The 17,554-nt window shown below is 45.9% G+C and overlaps 1 long non-coding RNA gene across 1 annotated transcript; it reads right to left on the bottom strand.

Annotated features, from left to right (window-relative positions):
* Window positions 1-5,487: 5,487 nt before the first annotated feature.
* LOC115775863 (uncharacterized) lies at window positions 5,488-11,135 on the bottom strand. Its single transcript, XR_004019403.1, has 3 exons — window positions 11,097-11,135; window positions 5,906-6,079; window positions 5,488-5,655 (listed from the first exon to the last, which is right to left on the bottom strand). It is a non-coding gene; the product is annotated as an uncharacterized LOC115775863 (long non-coding RNA).
* Between the last annotated feature and the right edge of the window lie 6,419 nt (window positions 11,136-17,554).

Below are 17,554 nucleotides of genomic sequence, written 5' to 3'. Positions count from 1 at the left end.
CCCACCACCCTCGACCCACTACAGTTTGCATACCGGCCAGACAGATCCACAGATGATGCCATATCCTTCCTCCTCCACAAGACCCTTTCACACATAGACACTGGTAAGGGGAACTATGTGAGAGTGCTGTTTGTAGATTACAGCTCAGCATTCAACACCATAGTTCCCTCCAGGCTGGTCTCTAAGCTGCTGGACCTGGGCCTGGGCCCATCCCTGTGCAGGTGGGTTCACAGCTTCCTGATCAGCAGACCACAGGTGGTACGAGTGGGTCACCTCACCTCATCCTCCCTCACCCTCAACACTGGATCCCCCCAAGGCTGTGTGCTCAGCCCTCTGCTGTACTCACTGTACACCCATGACTGCGAGGCCACGTCAGAGTCCAACGTCATCATCAAGTTTGCTGACGACACTGCTGTTGTGGGACTAATCTCCCACAATGAGGAAACAGCCTACAGGAGAGAGGTCTCCCGCCTGGAAAACCGTTGCCAGGAGAACCACCTCCTGCTCAACGTCAGCAAAACGAAGGAACTGATCGTGGACTTCAGCAGGAAGCAGCAGAGGGACTACCATCCACTTGTCATCAGTGGTGCTGAGGTGGAAAGAGTGGACACTTTCAAATACCTGGGAGTGATCATCTCACAGGACCTGTCCTGGACTCATCACATAAACATCACTGTGAAGAAGGCCAGACAGCGTCTCTACCTCCTCAGGCGGCTGAGAGACTTCAAGCTCCCACTCAAGGTGCTCAGGAACTTTTACACCTGCACCATCGAGAGCATCATGCGTGGGAGCATCACCACCTGGATGGGAAACTGCACCAAGCAGGACTTCATGGCCCTAAAAAGGGTGGTTCGTTCAGCTGAACGGACCATCAGAACCACCCTCCCCAACCTGCAGGACATTTACACCAAGCAGTGCAGGCTGAGGGCCATGAAGATCCTAAAACAGCCCAGCCACCCCGGACACTCTCTCTTGTCCCTGCTCCCATCAGGCCGGCGTTACCGCTGCCTGAGGACTAAGACTGAAAGGTTGAAGAAGAGTTTTTACCCACAAGCCATCCGTCTGCTCAACTCTGAGCCCTAACTGGACCATTATTGCACAATGTAAATATTATAATTTATAATCTATAATTCCACGTAAAAGTGTGTATAGTGTATAGTATATAGAGTATAGTGTATAGTGTGAATTACTTTTTTATTTTTATTCTTCTTCTTATTTATATGTGTGTGTATATATGGTTGCAGGTACAAAATACATTTCACTGTGCATTGTCCTGTGTATAACTGTGCATGTGACGAATAAACACTATTTTAATCTTAATCTTAATCTTTTTCTCACTTCCTTCCTGCCTCTGGATCTGCACCTGGCTCCTCTCTAAATGCACTGATTTATTGCATTGTTGTCACTTCCATTATTTTATAGTGTGTGTTGGCTTTTCAAAGCACACTGTGACCTTTGTCTCTGAAAGAAATGCAGAAATGCATTTGTGCAGGGCTGCTGCCTTTAAATGAAAACATCTCCCTGTAGCTGTCAGCTTCTACCACAGCTCTGATTAGAAAACTTTAATCAGTTTGTTCTTCTTTGGATCAAGCTAGGCTAACAGTTTCCTGCTTCCAGTGTTTGTAGGAAGCTAGGATCAATATGTCCTCCGCCTCTCTGTGCACACATTCATCTGATCTGAATCAGGCTCAGAGGGAAAAATTAGTTTTCCCAAAATCCTGCACTGTTAAATATCCTGAGATATCTACAACTTGTTCCTGGAGAAGTTCTCCTTGGAGACCCCCTACATTAATATCCCTTATTGTTCACTTCCAAGAGTGTTTTTTGTTGTGAGCAAAGGAAAAATGTTCCTGCATGTGTGATTGTTGATGTCACATGTGCATGAAACAAACAGGAAGTGAGTGAAGGACACAGGAAATGCTTCCAGCTCTTCCTCCTCTATCAGACATCCTCTCCATACCTGAGAGTATCCAGTCTCCAGCGTGGATCCTTCAGTGCGGCCGACAGCAGCTTCATTCCTGAGTCTCCTGGATGATTGTAGCTCAGGTCCAGCTCTCTCAGATGGGAGGGGTTGGAGCTCAGAGCTGAGGCCAGAGAAGTACAGCCTTCCTCTGTGATCAGACAGCCTGACAGACTGCAGACACACAAAACAACAATCCATCTGTGAGCAATCATTCCTGTTTGTCACATACAGTAAGATCTATCCATTTCCATCCATTCAATTTAATGGAGCGCTGAGAATCTGAACCGCTTCACACTCATCTCTCCTTAACAACGTGATGCTGGATGTGTTGGAACTACAATGTGCAGAAGATGGACTACAAAACCCACATCTTCCTTCAGCACAGTGTGTTCTTCCCCTGCTGTTTGATGCAGCTGATTTAAAGGAGAGCAGCCTGTGAAAAGCTTCATTCCAAAGGTGGAATCTGAAAGAAAAAGGAACATTTGGGCTCAGATTTCCTGACGTCTGCAGCTCAAAGACTTCTTTGGAAGTTCAAAAGCTGCTGGATTCACTAAAGAGGCTCAGAGTCAGTTTGGGACTCAAAGTTGTGGACACCAGGATTTTTGCTGCTGTCCTGATGGCATCTGGATTTGGAGGAGTTTGACTTTGAGGAGGAGAAGATTTCAATGAATCCCACAAACATCAGTGAGAGAAACAAAGCCCATCTTCTACCTGCTGTGGTTGTGATGGATGCTCAGAGGACTGTTTTTAGGAGGGGACATGTTATCAGAATGAGCACTCTGCATGGATGGCTCAAAGCTGTGAGCGCAGCTCCAAAACTCTGTCCCCAAACTCTTCACTCAGTCCTCACGCTGAGTGTTTAGAGCTGAGCTCCACTTCCTGCTCCTCAGTAATGCTGATCTGACTGAAACAGAGCACAAATGAACTGAGCTGCTTTTTCTCAGCAGTGCGCACACAGAGAGCCACTTCTCTCTGCTCAATCTGTGACCAATCAAAGCTGTGACAATGCAGCTCTCCATCAATCTGTGTGAGTGTGTTAGATTCATGCCTGAATGCTGCAATGTGCTATTGAAAAATCCCATGTTCTATGTTCCTGCTGATCCACTCAAACTCCTTTCCTGCTCCTTGTTTAGGATTTCTAGGACTGACATTCAATTCCCTCCATCCATCTCTGATCCCAGCTGAGCTGAAGTCCAAACCAATGAGAATCCTGCAACACAACAACAAAGCACACTAAGTCAATGATACCTGCAGCCCACCTGTGCTCACTGTGGCAGGTAAGGGCCCTGGGTTCTTTAAAGCAAACAGCCTTCATGAAACACGAGGACTTCCAAGAAGATTTAGTGTCCTGAGTCTTGTTCTTCCCTTCAGATGAACTAGAAGAATACTAGAATAGCTGCACTGCAAACTGTGCAGTGTGGGCAGCAAAGTTAGCACACTCACAAATGCTCAGTGTAACACTGAGTCACCAAATCCTCTGAACTTATTAGCAGGAAATAACAGGAAGAAGCAAACAGCACTCAAAGCAGCTGCAGAACACAATGAACTGAAATGATTTGGAAATGTTTAACAATGAAATGAAAGATTAGAATTTCTCTGAAATGTCCCTTTAAGTTTGCTCAATGACAAAAGTCTCAATGAGGCTCCATGAAGCAAAGGTGGGCCCACACTCTCTCTGCACACACACTCCAGCCAGCAGATATTCTTCCAATAAACCAACTGGAACACCAATGAAAGCTGCTGCAGGCCTGAAGTGATGCTCGGGAGCTCTGTGGCACAAACTGGTCGGCCGTTTCACTCCAGGAGCAAAAAGAAAATCTGCTCCTTATAATGCTGAAGCTGCACATTTACAGTCTGGGAGGAGCAGGAGGAGGAGGAGAGCAGGCTGATGAAGATCTCTGCTGATGCACAAGTCTCTGCACCTCCAGCTCATCTCTGCTGGAGTCTCTCAGTCAGCTGAGGAATGATCCCGAGATGGTGCCGTCTCCGTGGTAACTCTGCAGCTCCAGCTGATGGAGCTTCACAGTCTTCCTCATAAGTAACAGTCAACTACAGCCTATAATGTCAGCTGAGGGAGCTAAACAGTGGCTATGAGTCCATTCACTCTGCTAATGAATGCTAACATGGACTCAGCAAGCTGATGACCACGTACACCTTCACAATAAAAGCATATATGATGCAAATACACTTTTTTAAAATGAATTGAAATCTTTCCACATTCTCACTGTGTGAGGGATGTTCAGAGTTCAGCTGTTGTTAAACTCAAAAACCTATCAGCAGGTTCTGCCATGAAATGGAAACCTTTTCATTTCCATGATCTGCTCCACTTTGTTTATTGTGTTGATTGTTTTCATCAATGATCAGCTGGTCCATCATTATGAAGCCTATCTCAGATGACACTGAGTGTAGACGTAGACAGAGAGCTCTACCAGGGAGACAACCACTCACAGCCACATTCACACCTATGGACCATTTATATTAGGTTACAGTCAGAGAACGTACACAGGAACAGGGAGAACACACGAACCAGCTGTGAGACACTAATGTACCTGAAGAAAAAAAATAGATTGGATTCCTCCATCAACTGAAGCAGGTTTCATTCTGATGACTGTAGTGATGGGGAATGGCTGTGGATAATAACTACTGGACAGACAGTGGAACACTTTATCTGTCTTTTAAAATATGTGTAAAATTCCTTCATTGCAATGAAAAGCAAACAGTTAACCAATATCACCAATAACCTCTTAAACTGATCATCTACATTAAGACATTTCTATCATAAGTTTCCTGAAATCTTATTAGATACCCAGTCATTCAGTCATTTTCATTAATGTCCTACAGATGCCTAAACAAGTCATTTGGACATTTTTATCCTGCCGGTATGAAAAGAAAGTGGTTATGTTATTGAAGTAAAACAGACCTAAATATCTAAACTAAGCAGTGAAAAAAATGACATTTTCCTTTAAAAAGAATTGTGACTATAAGTCTTTAGACAGTAATTCAGACTCTAATAATCCATCAGAAGATAAATAAAAGATCATTTAACAGTTCCACGAAGACTAGCTATTTGTGCTATAATAAAAATCAGATTTTAAATAATCATCAGTGGAAAGGTCTGAATCCTGACCTGAGAGTTTCCAGCATACAATGTGGACTCTGCAGTCCAGCAGACAGAAGCTTCAGACCTGAATCCTGCAGGCTGTTGTTACTCAGGTCCAGCTCTCTCAGACTAGAGGACTGGGAGCTGAGAACTGAGGACAGAGCTTCACAGCTTCTCTCTGAGAGGTTACAGCCATTCAATCTGAAAAAAAGAAGATGACCAATGAAACAAACACTTCTGTTAAAGTGACATCGGTGTGCAGTGAGGAGAAAGTAGATTTAGCAATATTTAATCCTGTCTTTTTTTCAGAATCCTTAATTTCTTACTAAAATACAACAACATATGAATGCATTTAACCTTCAGTGGGTCAAAATTGTGATTGATTAATTTTGAAAAACCCGATGTAATTTGATCTGACCTCAAAATATTCAGTTTACAGGTGAGACTCTGGAGTCCAGCAGATAGAAGCTTCAGTCCTGAATCCTGCAGGTTGTTGTTACTCAGGTCAAGCTCTCTCAGACTAGAGGACTGGGAGCTGAGAACTGACGACAGAGCTTCACAGCTTCTCTCTGAGAGGTTACAGATACTCAGTCTGAAAATTAAAAGATTAACAATAATACAAACACTGTTGTTAGAGAGTAACCAACACCAATTAGCAATAATTAAGCTGTATTAATCTGCATTTTAAAGAATCTTTTTGTCTTGTGTTGAACAGGTTAGAAATAATGAAAAATACTAAGAAAAAAAAACAATAAATTAATATTTTTGATTTTTATCTGCTAAAATGATTCATTTGGTTAATTTTGTCAGTTTATAACAAACAGAATATCTATTGTTCTGACCTGAGACTGCTCAGTTTGCAGTGTGGACTCTCCACTGCAGCAAACAGCTTTTTCACTCCTGGCTCCTGCAGGCTGTTGGTACTCAGGTCCAGCTCTCTCAGACTACAGGACTGGGAGCTGAGAACTGACAGCAGCTCTTCACAGCTCCTCTCTGAGAGGTTACAGCTGCTCAGTCTGAAAAATAATATTTGTGATCAGCTGAAAATCATTTTATATGTTGGACCTCAACAAAAACCACAACAACAAAAACAACTGAAAATTTAAGACTGGAAAAATAAAGCTTTGTTCTTATTTGGACAAATGGACACTGCAGGATGAGCTTCCTCTGAAGGGTGGCTGCCCTCTGCCTTAGTGATAGGGTAAGAAGTGCAGCCATTCAGGAGGGGCTTGTTATGGAAATTTATTTCTCAAATGAGAGAGACAAGATTCTGAGGGAAATGATTATTGCATATTGATCAGGGAAAGAAGGTGAAGAAGTCTCAGAGGAGTGTTTCTCCCATTGTTTACACCAGGCAGGAGTGGGGGTCGCATAACTGAGAAAGGAAAGTTGGCCCGAGGGAAAAAACCACTCCTTATGAGGGCATGTCCCTGGGGCATAAAAAAGGAATGCGCGAACAGACAGACAGATTGCAGCCAGCGTTCATTTTGGGATGAGAAAAGTGTAAAACGCGGTAAGGGATATTAATTGCAATCTCCAAGCATGCTTGTTTAATTCTGCATTATTTTTGGCCCTCATGTATTATGTGTGGTGATTAATAAATTTTTATGAATGAAACTGAAAGTCTAAATTTCCCGTCCTTTATTAACGAGCCCAGGGGGAGGAATGGGACAAAGGAAGCCTGTTATCCCAACAATTTTGGAGGCTCGTCCGGGATAAAGGGAGGAAAAGTTAGGATAAATTGGAGAGGGCGGTTTGAGCCAGATAAACCGGGAAAGGAACTGATCTGACCCCGCGCCTTAGGGGATTGGAGCTCCCTTGAAGATTAAAATATAGAAATATAGGGTGAAAGGCCAGGAGTAGATTAGATCTATTCCAAGTAGTGGGTGAAAGGCCCGGAAAAATTATTAATAATTCCCAGCATATTAAAATAATAGTGTAAGTTTTGGAATAATTATTAATAAAAAACTCCAAGCATTAAAATAAAGGGTGGAAAGCCCAGGGTAATTATTGACAAAAAAATCCTAAGCATCATAAAAGTAAACCATTCGAGGGAAAATCGTTTTGTTATAACATGTATTGGGAAGAGTGAAAGTGCACGAGTGTGAATGCTGTTTAACGAGCGCGGAAGCAGCAGTGAGATCACAGCACGATATTGGTCTGTTGAGGTACGCCTCGGGAAGCAGATGCATTGAAAAAAAAAAAAGGAAAAACATAGGAGAAGACGTCAAGAGTAAAAACCTGTACAGTGAAAAGAGAACAAAGGAGAACGGGCAGACCAGGGCACGGTCTGCTGCGGGAAAAGAGGAAGTGAACTCCTCGACAGACAGCGCAAACTGACTCTCAGGGGCGGAAGTCCCTGCAAGTAGGGTGCTGAAGGAGGAGTCAGAAAGGAGACACTCACACACACCCACACACACACACACATACACATACACACATAAATATACATACGTATATAGGATTAAGAAAAGCCGAGGCAATACAAAATAAGCAGTAAAATAAAATAAAATAAATAAATAAAACGAAATAGAATAAAACAAATAACATATAAAATAAGAAAAGAAAAGATAATAATAAATAAATAAATAAAATAATAAATAAAACTTATATCAGAGTAATTGAAAATAAATTAAGGACTGAGAAGGAAAGCAGGATAACATGGAGAAAGAGTGGAAAACGGTCAATGAGCAAATTATGGAATTGGTAACAGTATTGAAAATACAGAAAGAGACCACAAAGGACAAAAAGAGGGTTGAAAAACGAGTGAGGGAACAGGTAGGTATAGCCCTCAAAGCAGGAGGCGTCAGTGACAGTGACAGGTGTCCCTTGAAGGAAGTGGTAAGTGACGAGCTGAACCATCGCTGCGTGTCATGACCGGGGAGGAGACGGGCGAGGAAGGGCAAACACGAAGGACTCCGGAGACGTACATAACTCAAAAGGTTTATTAAAGATGGGGGGGAAAGAATACAAAAACCTTTCAGAAGGGAGACGAAGGGAAACCACAGGGAGCACAGGAATACACGGCACACAACGTCAACGACGCGACAAAGAACAGATGGAAACTGAGGGCTTAAATACACACTGGGTAATCAGGGCAAGAGAAAACAGCAGGGAACAACAGGTGAGGCAAATGAAACTAATTACACAGGGGAAGCAAAGCTAAACACAAAGCACAGGGAAATCACACTGGCAAAATAAAACAGGAAGTGATAAACCAAGGAACACGCAGACGAGTCACAACACTGGGAACATGACATCAAACATACTGGGAGGACAAACTCAGGAAATAAACTATAAACACAAAATGCTGGGCAAACGGCACAGGACATGACAGTACCCCCCCCTCAAAGGCCGGCCAAAACAAGAAACAAAACCGGACCAGGGCGGGAGGCGGGGGACCAGGAAGGAGGGCCCGAAACAAAAACCAGGCAGGGAGCAACAAGGAAGAAGGCCCAGGGACAAAACCAAAACACTGGAGAAGCACAGGGGCAAGTTCTAGAACACGAGGGCAAGGAAGCAACAATCAAAAGGAACAGAACAAACAAAAGCAATGGCACAAGGCCGAAAAACAGTCCACAGTGCAGAGGAGTCCATGGGAAATCCAAAACAAAAAACACACAGTTCAGGGGGCCGCAGAGGCCAAGGGGCCACAAAGCAGAGTCTGGATGAGGGAGGCCGACCGCGCCTCCAGCGGCGGCGGCGACGACGAGGAGAAGACACTGGAGGCCGACCGCGCTCCCAGCGGCGGCGGCAGCGACGAGAAGAGGACACTGGGGGCCGACCGCGCTCCCAGCAGCGGCGGCGACGACGAGGGGGAGTCACTGGAGGCCGACCGCGCTCCCAGCGGCGGCGGCGACGACGAGGGGGAGTCACTGGAGACCGACCGTGCTCCCAGCGGCGGCGGCGACGACGAGGAGGCACTGGAGGCCGGCCGCGGGGCATGCGGCGGCGGAGACGGGCGACCTCGGGCTCTGGTGGGGAACCCTCGAGTGGCGCGGAGCGCTCGGACTGAGCGGAGACCCCCACCGGCTCGGACTGAGCGGGACCCCCTGGCTCGGAGCGCTCGGACTGAGTGGGACCCCCTGGCGCGGAGCGCTCGGACTGAGCGGGACCCCCTGGCGCGGAGCGCTCGGACTGAGCGGAGACCCCCACCGGCTCGGACTGAGCGGGACCCTCGGGCTCGGAGCGCTCGGACTGAGCGGAGACCCCCACCGGCTCGGACTGTGCGGAGACCCCCAACGGCTCGGATTGAGGTCCAGGATCCCCAGACTGCCGTGTAGAGCATGCAGTCGTCTCCTCAGACGACTGGGGTGGCTCTGCAGGTTGACCAGTTGAGTCTGAAGCTGGAGGTGAGGACTGAAGGTGTGCGGGTGGAGGCACTGCTGAAGGCCAAGATGCTGTAGCGGGCCGTGATGCAGGCTGGGTGGCCGTCATCCTGGGCAGCAGGGGCTGCTCAGGGGACAGTTTGGGTGTGTTAGAAGACGGCTGCGTGGAAGCAGGCCGGGAGTGTGGAAATCCGCGGTGTTATACCGCTCGGGTCTAGGGGTGCCTTCCGCCGTTGCTGCCGGGAACTCCCTCTCCTCAGCGGCTGCTGAGGAAGGGAGGGATCAGCGAAAGGAGAGGCAGGTGAGTGGGAGCCTGCAGGAGCAGCTACAATTGATTGTGAGCTCTAGAAGAGCTCAAAAGGGGGAATTGAGGGAATTGATTATTGCATATTGATCAGGGAAAGAAGGTGAAGAAGTCTCAGAGGAGTGTTTCTCCCATTGTTTACACCAGGCAGGAGTGGGGGTCGCATAACTGAGAGAGGAGAGTTGGCCCTGAGGGAAAAACAATTCCTTATAAGGTATTAGGGCATGTCTCAGGGGCATAAAAAAGGAATGCGCGAACAGACAGACAGATTGCAGCCAGCGTTCATTTTGGGATGAGAAAAGTGTAAAACGCGGTAGGGGATATTAATTGCAATCTCCAAGCATGCTTGTTTAATTCTGCATTATTTTTGGCCCTCATGTATTATGTGTGGTGATTAATAAATTTTTATGAATGAAACTGAAAGTCTAACTTTCCTGTCCTATATTAACGAGCCCGGGGGGAGGAACGGGATCAAGGAAGCCTGTTATCCCAACAATTTCTTTACATGGTTTATTACTTTTACGAGGAGAAGTCGCCCACACACTGAGAAGTATGTAATTGAGTTCTGAATCTTGCACAGAAACACAATGTACTTATACCCTTTTACACCCCCTGTTCTGCCCGTCCTTAACCCAACCATAAAGAAGAGGAGATCCTCCCCCAGTTACATGTCCCTACATAAAATAGACTAACCAAAAGGAAAATGAAACTAAGAAATGTGACCCCATTAACACAGAAGATCCTGAGAGAGGAAGGCTGTGTGTAGGTTACAGATAAGGGAATGGTCATCTGGACAGTTTTTACAACCTACAGGTCACTTCATGGTCACTCCATAGCTGAACAACATATAAGAGGTTAAAGTAAAATTTTCCATCACAAGCTCAAAGTAGAGCTGCTGCTCCTCCACATCAAAAGGAGCCAGTTGAGGTGGTTCGGGCATCTGACTAGTGTAACGGTCACTGTTATTGCAATGCTGTGTACCGCCACAAGGTGCCCTATTGTAAATGTAAGTTACCCTTCTTCGGTCTGTAAGTGTATTTGTCGCTCTGTAGAGAGACCCTTCTGTGTGTATGTGGAATGGTGTGCTTCTCGGGAGTGTGTAGCTTAAGCCAGTGCCTTATTTTTGATGGTTGCCCCCCCCCCCTTAATAATTATTATTGATTTTTTTTTTAGCAACATTGATGATAGGAGTTAATGACCTATGGGTCTGGATGGTACTTTGATAAGAGTTAGACACACAAATGTCTCAGAAACACTTTCTGCTGCTTTGGGACATTAAAATTATCATATGCTTCATTTAGAGCTGATGATCATTGAATTCATATTCTTAAGTTTTTAAAAGAACAGCACCCATCACACTGTTTATGATATAAATAAAGGGATGATGACATATTTACTCACAGAGCTTTGTTGGAGGCTTTGACCACTGGCAGCAGCCTCAGCAGAGCCTCCTCTGAAGCCGAGTATTTCTGCAGGTCAAACACATCCAGATCTTCTTCTGATGACAGTAAGATGAAGACCAGAGCTGACCACTGAGCAGGAGACAGTTCATCTGTTGAGAGACTTCCTGATCTTAGGGACTGTTGGATCTCCTCCACTAGAGAACCATCATTCAGTTCATTCAGACAGTGGAACAGATTGATGCTTTTCTCTGCAGACAGATTCTCACTGAGATTCTTCTTGATGTACTGGACTGTTTTCTGATTGGTCTGTGAGCTACTTCCTGTCTGTGTCAGCAGGCCTCGTAGGAGACTCTGATTGGTCTGCAGTGAAAGACCCAGGAGGAAGCGGAGGAACAAGTCCAGGTGTCCATTTGGACTCTGTAAGGCCTTGTTCACAGCACTCTGATGGAGAGCTTGGAGCTTATTAAATAATTTAGACCTCTTGGAGGTTGTTTGTTGTTCTTCCAGCAGATTGAGTCCAGACTTGATGAAGGTCAGATGGACATGAAGAGCAGCCAGAAACTCCTGAACACTCAGATGGATGAAGCAGAACACCTTGTCCTGGTACAGCCCTCTCTCCTCTTTAAAGATCTGTGTGAACACTCCTGAGTACACTGAGGCTGCTCTGATATCGATGCCACACTCTGTCAGGTCTGATTCATAGAAGATCAGGTTTCCTTTCTGCAGCTGATCCAAAGCCAGTTTTCCCAGAGACTCAATCATCTTCCTGCTCTCTGGACTCCAGTGTGGATCTGTCTCAGCTCCTCCATCATACTTGACCTTCTTCACTTTGGCCTGAACCACCAGGAAGTGGATGTACATCTCAGTCAGGGTCTTGGGCAGCTCTCCTCCCTCTCTGGTCTTCAGCACATCCTCCAGAACTGTAGAAGTGATCCAGCAGAAGACTGGGATGTGGCACATGATGTGGAGGCTTCGTGAGGTCTTGATGTGGGAGATGATCCTGCTGGCCTGCTCCTCATCTCTGAATCTCTTCCTGAAGTACTCCTCCTTCTGAGGGTCAGTGAACCCTCTGACCTCTGTTACCCTGCTAACACACTGAGGAGGGATCTGATTGGCTGCTGCAGGTCGTGTGGTTATCCAGAGGTGAGCAGAGGGAAGCAGGTTCCCCCTCATGAGGTTTGTCAGCAGCACATCCACTGAGGTGGACTTTCTAGGGTCAGTCAGGATTGTAGTTTTGTGGAAGTCCAGAGGAAGTCGACACTCATCCAGACCATCAAAGATGAACACAACCTGGAAGTGTTCAAAGCTGCAGATTCCTGCTTCTTTGGTTTCAGTGAAGAAGTGATGAACAAGTTCCACCAAGCTGAACTTTTCCTCTTTCAGCACATTCAGCTCTCTGAAAGTCAATGGAAACATGAACTGGATGACCTGGTTGGCTTTGTCTTCAGCCCAGTCGAGGGTGTATTTCTGTGTTAGGACTGTTTTCCCAATGCCAGCCACTCCCTTTGTCAGCACTGTTCTGATTGGTTCATCTCTTCCAGGTGAGCCTTTAAAGATGTCTTCTTGTCTGATTGTTGTTTCTGCTCTGTCTGGTTTCCTGGATGCTGTTTCAATCTGTCTGACCTCATGTTCCTCATTGACCTCTGCAGCCCCTCCCTCTGTGATGTAAAGCTCTGTGTAGATCTGATTCAGGAGGGTTGGGTTTCCTGCTTTAGCGATGCCCTCAAACACACACTGGAACTTCTTCTTCAGAGCAGATTTAAGTTCACGTCCACAAACTGCAGCAAATATTTCTGAATGAATAAAGAACATCGGTTAATGTTTTACAAAATAGATGTGACTATTTCATCTCCATAAAGAATGCCTGTTTGAATCCATGCTGTTTAATCTCTTTAAGCTTCAGTAAATGTCTCATTCATCCAGCAGCTTCAATCCTTAGAGAAATCCTCTTACTGCTCTGCAGACGCTCAGCCAGCTCCTCCTGCTTCATTCTCCTCAGGAAGTCCACTGTGATCTTCACTAATGCCTCTCTGCTGCTCCTCCTCTGCTCTTCATCCTCCCTCTCTAAGCATTCTGGGTAATCTGGACTCAGGATCTTCTGGATCTTCTTCAGCTCGTCCTTCACAAAAGTGATGATGTTGTCCTCCAGCATCTGGAACACAATACTTTATGAATGAGCCAATCAGACTGAAATCATGGAGCCAAACATCAGATCCATGTTGGACACACTGACAATCCACTGGTCTCCAAAGAGCAGCATGGAGATGACTGTGAGCAGAATAGATGGAATAGTAGTTGTTGTACATGTACAGACCATAAATATGGAGTCCAGCTGTGTTTGATGCTGCTGGGCAGACTGACCACTGGGACCCTCTGAACTCTGCTGGTCCACTCTGTGGAGGAACCATCAAGAATGAGTTCAAGCACAGGGTAAAGATGCAGTCAGTGATATTTGGACAGAAACAGTGACTCAGTGACTCCCTGTAGCTGTAAATGTTCTTCATCCAGCTGATCCCACTGAGAACCAACAGCTCAGCTTAGTGTGCTGCTTTGAGTCTCAGAGCTCTGCTGAGCATCAACAACTTCTGAGCCAAAAGCTTCAAAATCTCATGTTGGAAACCTGATGTTTTACAGACAGAACCTCGAGCACTTGATGGAATACCTTTGACATAAAGCTGAATTCCAATCAGGATCATTGGGAGCAAAAGCCCAGTTATGAATGAGGAAAAGCCCAAATGAAGTGCTAACAGGTCCTCTTTAGGATCAACAGCTGGAAATCATTTAGCTCAGGAAGACTCAGCCCTCTGAGATGTGATTAGTTCCTCCCTCAGCTCAACATCCTCAGATCAATGAGATGATTTTAGCTCCCAAACTTCATCATCTGCCCTTCAGGACTCGACTACAGAGCTGCTAACTAGCTCTGATTCAGCTGTTTACTGATAGTAAACCATGCATGTATGTGAGAGGTTCAAGTCTCAGCTGTTTGTCATGACAGAGGCAGCTACACTACAGAGGCTGAATCCATATGATTACCTGGTTCAGACCCCACAGAACTGTCTGATGCTCTGGGTGTAGGAACACCTTTTAACCATCAAGGTCACTGCCAGGATCAGACTTCTCCCCTCCTGTGACCAAACCAACCAAATCAGGAGATTTCACATCCCTGTATTAAAGCATTACCACTCACAAAGGTTTCATTGGATAAGAGCAACACAAAATGTGACCTGGATCAGACTGTGAGCTGCTACAAAGCCACTGAGGGTCAATAGTTTAAACTGTGAGTCAGGACTCTCAGAGGAGCGTGGCATCTCCTCTTCATCAGCAGTAGGAGTTGGTACTGTACACAATCAGGTCCACAGGTCACGCTTCCTGCTTTTTACCTAAACTGGGTCAGTCAGCTACAACGTGGCTACAACGTGGCTACAACGTATCAGTACAACTTAACCCTTCAAGAAGCACACAACATGCAGGCTGCACAGTTACAGACTCACACAGACAGCAGTGAGCATGAGCTACATTAGCTGTTGGCTAGCCTCACTCAGAGGTCATCATGTCCTCCCACATGCTCCCTCTGACAGATGATTGACATGTCTGCCCTCCTCCTCTACAACCTTCACAGTTTCCTGCTCTGCTTCCTCCTGAGACTCAGTTCACATCCAGCTGCTCTGAGTTGCTGCTGAGACTTCATTGCTGCATTAATGATGGTGAGCCTTTCTGGCCCAGGAACAGCAAACAGGCCCAACTACCTCCACCATGTTTCACAGAGAGACAAACTCTGGATTCTTTCAGCTCATTTCATCCTCACTTCGTCATGTGACTCGTCCACATGACATTTAGCTGTAGGCGGTGTTTTTGGAGTGCAGCCCTGCCATGAACACCACTGCTGCTCAGTGTTCTCCTGATGGTGGTCTCAGTAACACTCCCCAATATGATCCAGGCCTTTAGCTGCTGAGACGTTACCCTGTGTCCCTGTGTGACCCCCCCAGACTCTTTAACAGCTCACTCTCAAAGATGGCACACAAAGACATGAAAATGAGAGACGGAGCAGCTCTGATCTTTCAATAAAAACAGGCTTCCACAGATATGAGCATCGCTCTGCTCAAACACTAATGACTGAGTCTAAGATTGTTTCCTTCTTTGGTTTCTTTCAATCAAACTTCAGGACTTGTGGAACAATCTGAGGATGTTTCAGCTCATATTTATCAGGAACACAGAAACATGTGAAGGAGCTCATCACAGTTCTCTTACTCTGTTGGTCCATCACTGAAGAATGGATTGCTATCTTTGGACCGGTCACTCCTCATGGACGGACAGCTGGATCCTGCAGGCTCTGCTCTGTCCTCCTCTTCCTCCTGAGTCAGTCTGAGAGGGAAACCACAAACACTCAGTGAGTTCACATTAACAGCAGGAACTGAGTTACAGTCTCTTTGTCCACTGAGCTGATCTCTGAGCTGGAAACTAGAAACCAGGTCACCATGATCCACATCAGGGATCAGAGAAACCTGATTCCACCTGCTGACTCTGACATTTCAGAGCTCACAATAACAAACACAAAGAGCAGGAAATCTTCTCAGGATATTAGAAACCCTCTGAGTGTGATGCAGTCAGCTCAGTGCAAACTCCAACCTCACTGTCAAACTATCCTCAAGCTCTTTGATGGACACTCACACACTTTAGGATCACATGATGCTCCCACATGATCTGTGTCTGCGTGGAACATGTGACCTGCTGCAGCTGTGATTGGCTGACCGTCCTCCAATCACATCAGAGCGTGTGGAAGAAGAAGAAGAAGAGCAACAAGAACATTTCCTGCACAGATTCATGTTGGTGAAATTATGAACAGGCATCAGTGCGGCCACCTGCATCCTTCTTTAGTGTTGGAGCCTCAGCAGGTAAACTCACAGGTGCTTTGTGTGCCAACAATAACACAACAGCAGACTGCTGTGTGCTGTTAGAGAACAACAACAAAGAAATGATTTTACAGAGCAAATATTCAGCTCAGTCTTTACTTCCTGTTTGTTGGGAACGCCTCCTGAAGTCCAGCACAGCCGTCCCTGATTTCATATGAATCCTTTGAAATCATCATCACAGTTTATTGGAGGAAAACTGGCACCAAAAACTCCTCGTAGCTTCATAAATGAACAGGCAGGTACGAAGCTGAACTCTCAATCACATTCATTCATTCATGTTCACTCACGCTGCTGTTTACACACATTTAAAGCAGATTAACATCTGTTTCTACTATTGTAATGTTCACATTGGAAGGTTAATGTCTCCATTTAATGAGCGGCTCAATCTCACATGTTTCTGTTCTCAGATCTGTGGATTTTCTGCACCATTAATATTTGTGATGTGAAGTGTTTCCTTACCAAGCAAAGCCCCTCAGAGGCGTCTCACACACTTCCTGTTAGAGTCCAACACTTCCTGCACAGAGTGTTTGGACTCTGAGCCTTAAACTGACTGATGTCTGCTGAGACTGACAGGTGGTGGGACCGCCCACCTGGAACAGGTTTCACTTCCTGTTTGCTGAAGTGGATTTTCAGCTCTTTAGAAACCAAAGGCTTGTTTTTCAGAGACAGTTTCAATGGGATTGAGGGAACGACGTGTTTGCACTGCAGTTTCTATCCAACAAACATCAAGCAGTTAAATCAAAGAGTTCATGTTACTGACAGCTCACCTCTCTGCAGCAGACGCACGTTGACCTTTAAAATTAATGGGTCGATCTGCAGACCAGTCACTCTTTAAGGACACACAGCTGGGTCCAGGTCCAGGTTCGTGTTTACGTTTAGTTCCTCTTCTTTTCCTGTGAATAATGATGCAGCAGTGATGTGAGTGCTGAGCTGTGGCATGGAGAAGAGTCATGGACAGTTAGAGATGGTCATCTCACCTCTGAGCTTTGGTCTGGCTCTCATGTTCCCCACACAGAGTGGTTTTAGAGGGAGGGGCTCCCTCCTCTCTGTCCTCACACTGATCCATGCTGCTGAATTCACATCAGCTCACACACACTTTCTACCTTCACCTGCAGAGGAAACACAAATCATTGATGCTCACATCAACTGACAGCTGCAGAGCTCATGTCTGATGTGTTGGACTAACATCCACTCCATGTGAGACACAGCTTTCATCAGTTCACTACAAAAAGTGTCCCAGAGAGCCGATTTCAGCCTCCAAATGCCTCCATTCCTGGAGTAGTGATGTTACGTCTTGTACCAAAGCCCTGAGGCCTGTAGCGAGCAAAAGGGTCCAAATGAAGCCTGTGTCGAGGCCCGTATGGTTTTTGAAGAAAATCACGTGACAAAAGCTAAACGAGGCCCCTTTTTCTAAAATCACATGACTGCTTCATGATATGATTGGAGTTGCTGAAATATGAGGTGGGAATCAGAGGAAGCGTTCTGGGTGATCTGAGTCTGATCCACTGTTAAAGCAGCAGAATCAGAAGCCCCTGGACCAATCAGA

Source organism: Archocentrus centrarchus, unplaced genomic scaffold (genome assembly GCF_007364275.1).
Source record: "Archocentrus centrarchus isolate MPI-CPG fArcCen1 unplaced genomic scaffold, fArcCen1 scaffold_24_ctg1_1, whole genome shotgun sequence".
NCBI lineage: Eukaryota > Metazoa > Chordata > Actinopteri > Cichliformes > Cichlidae > Archocentrus > Archocentrus centrarchus.
This window is presented reverse-complemented; position numbering and strand designations above follow the sequence as displayed.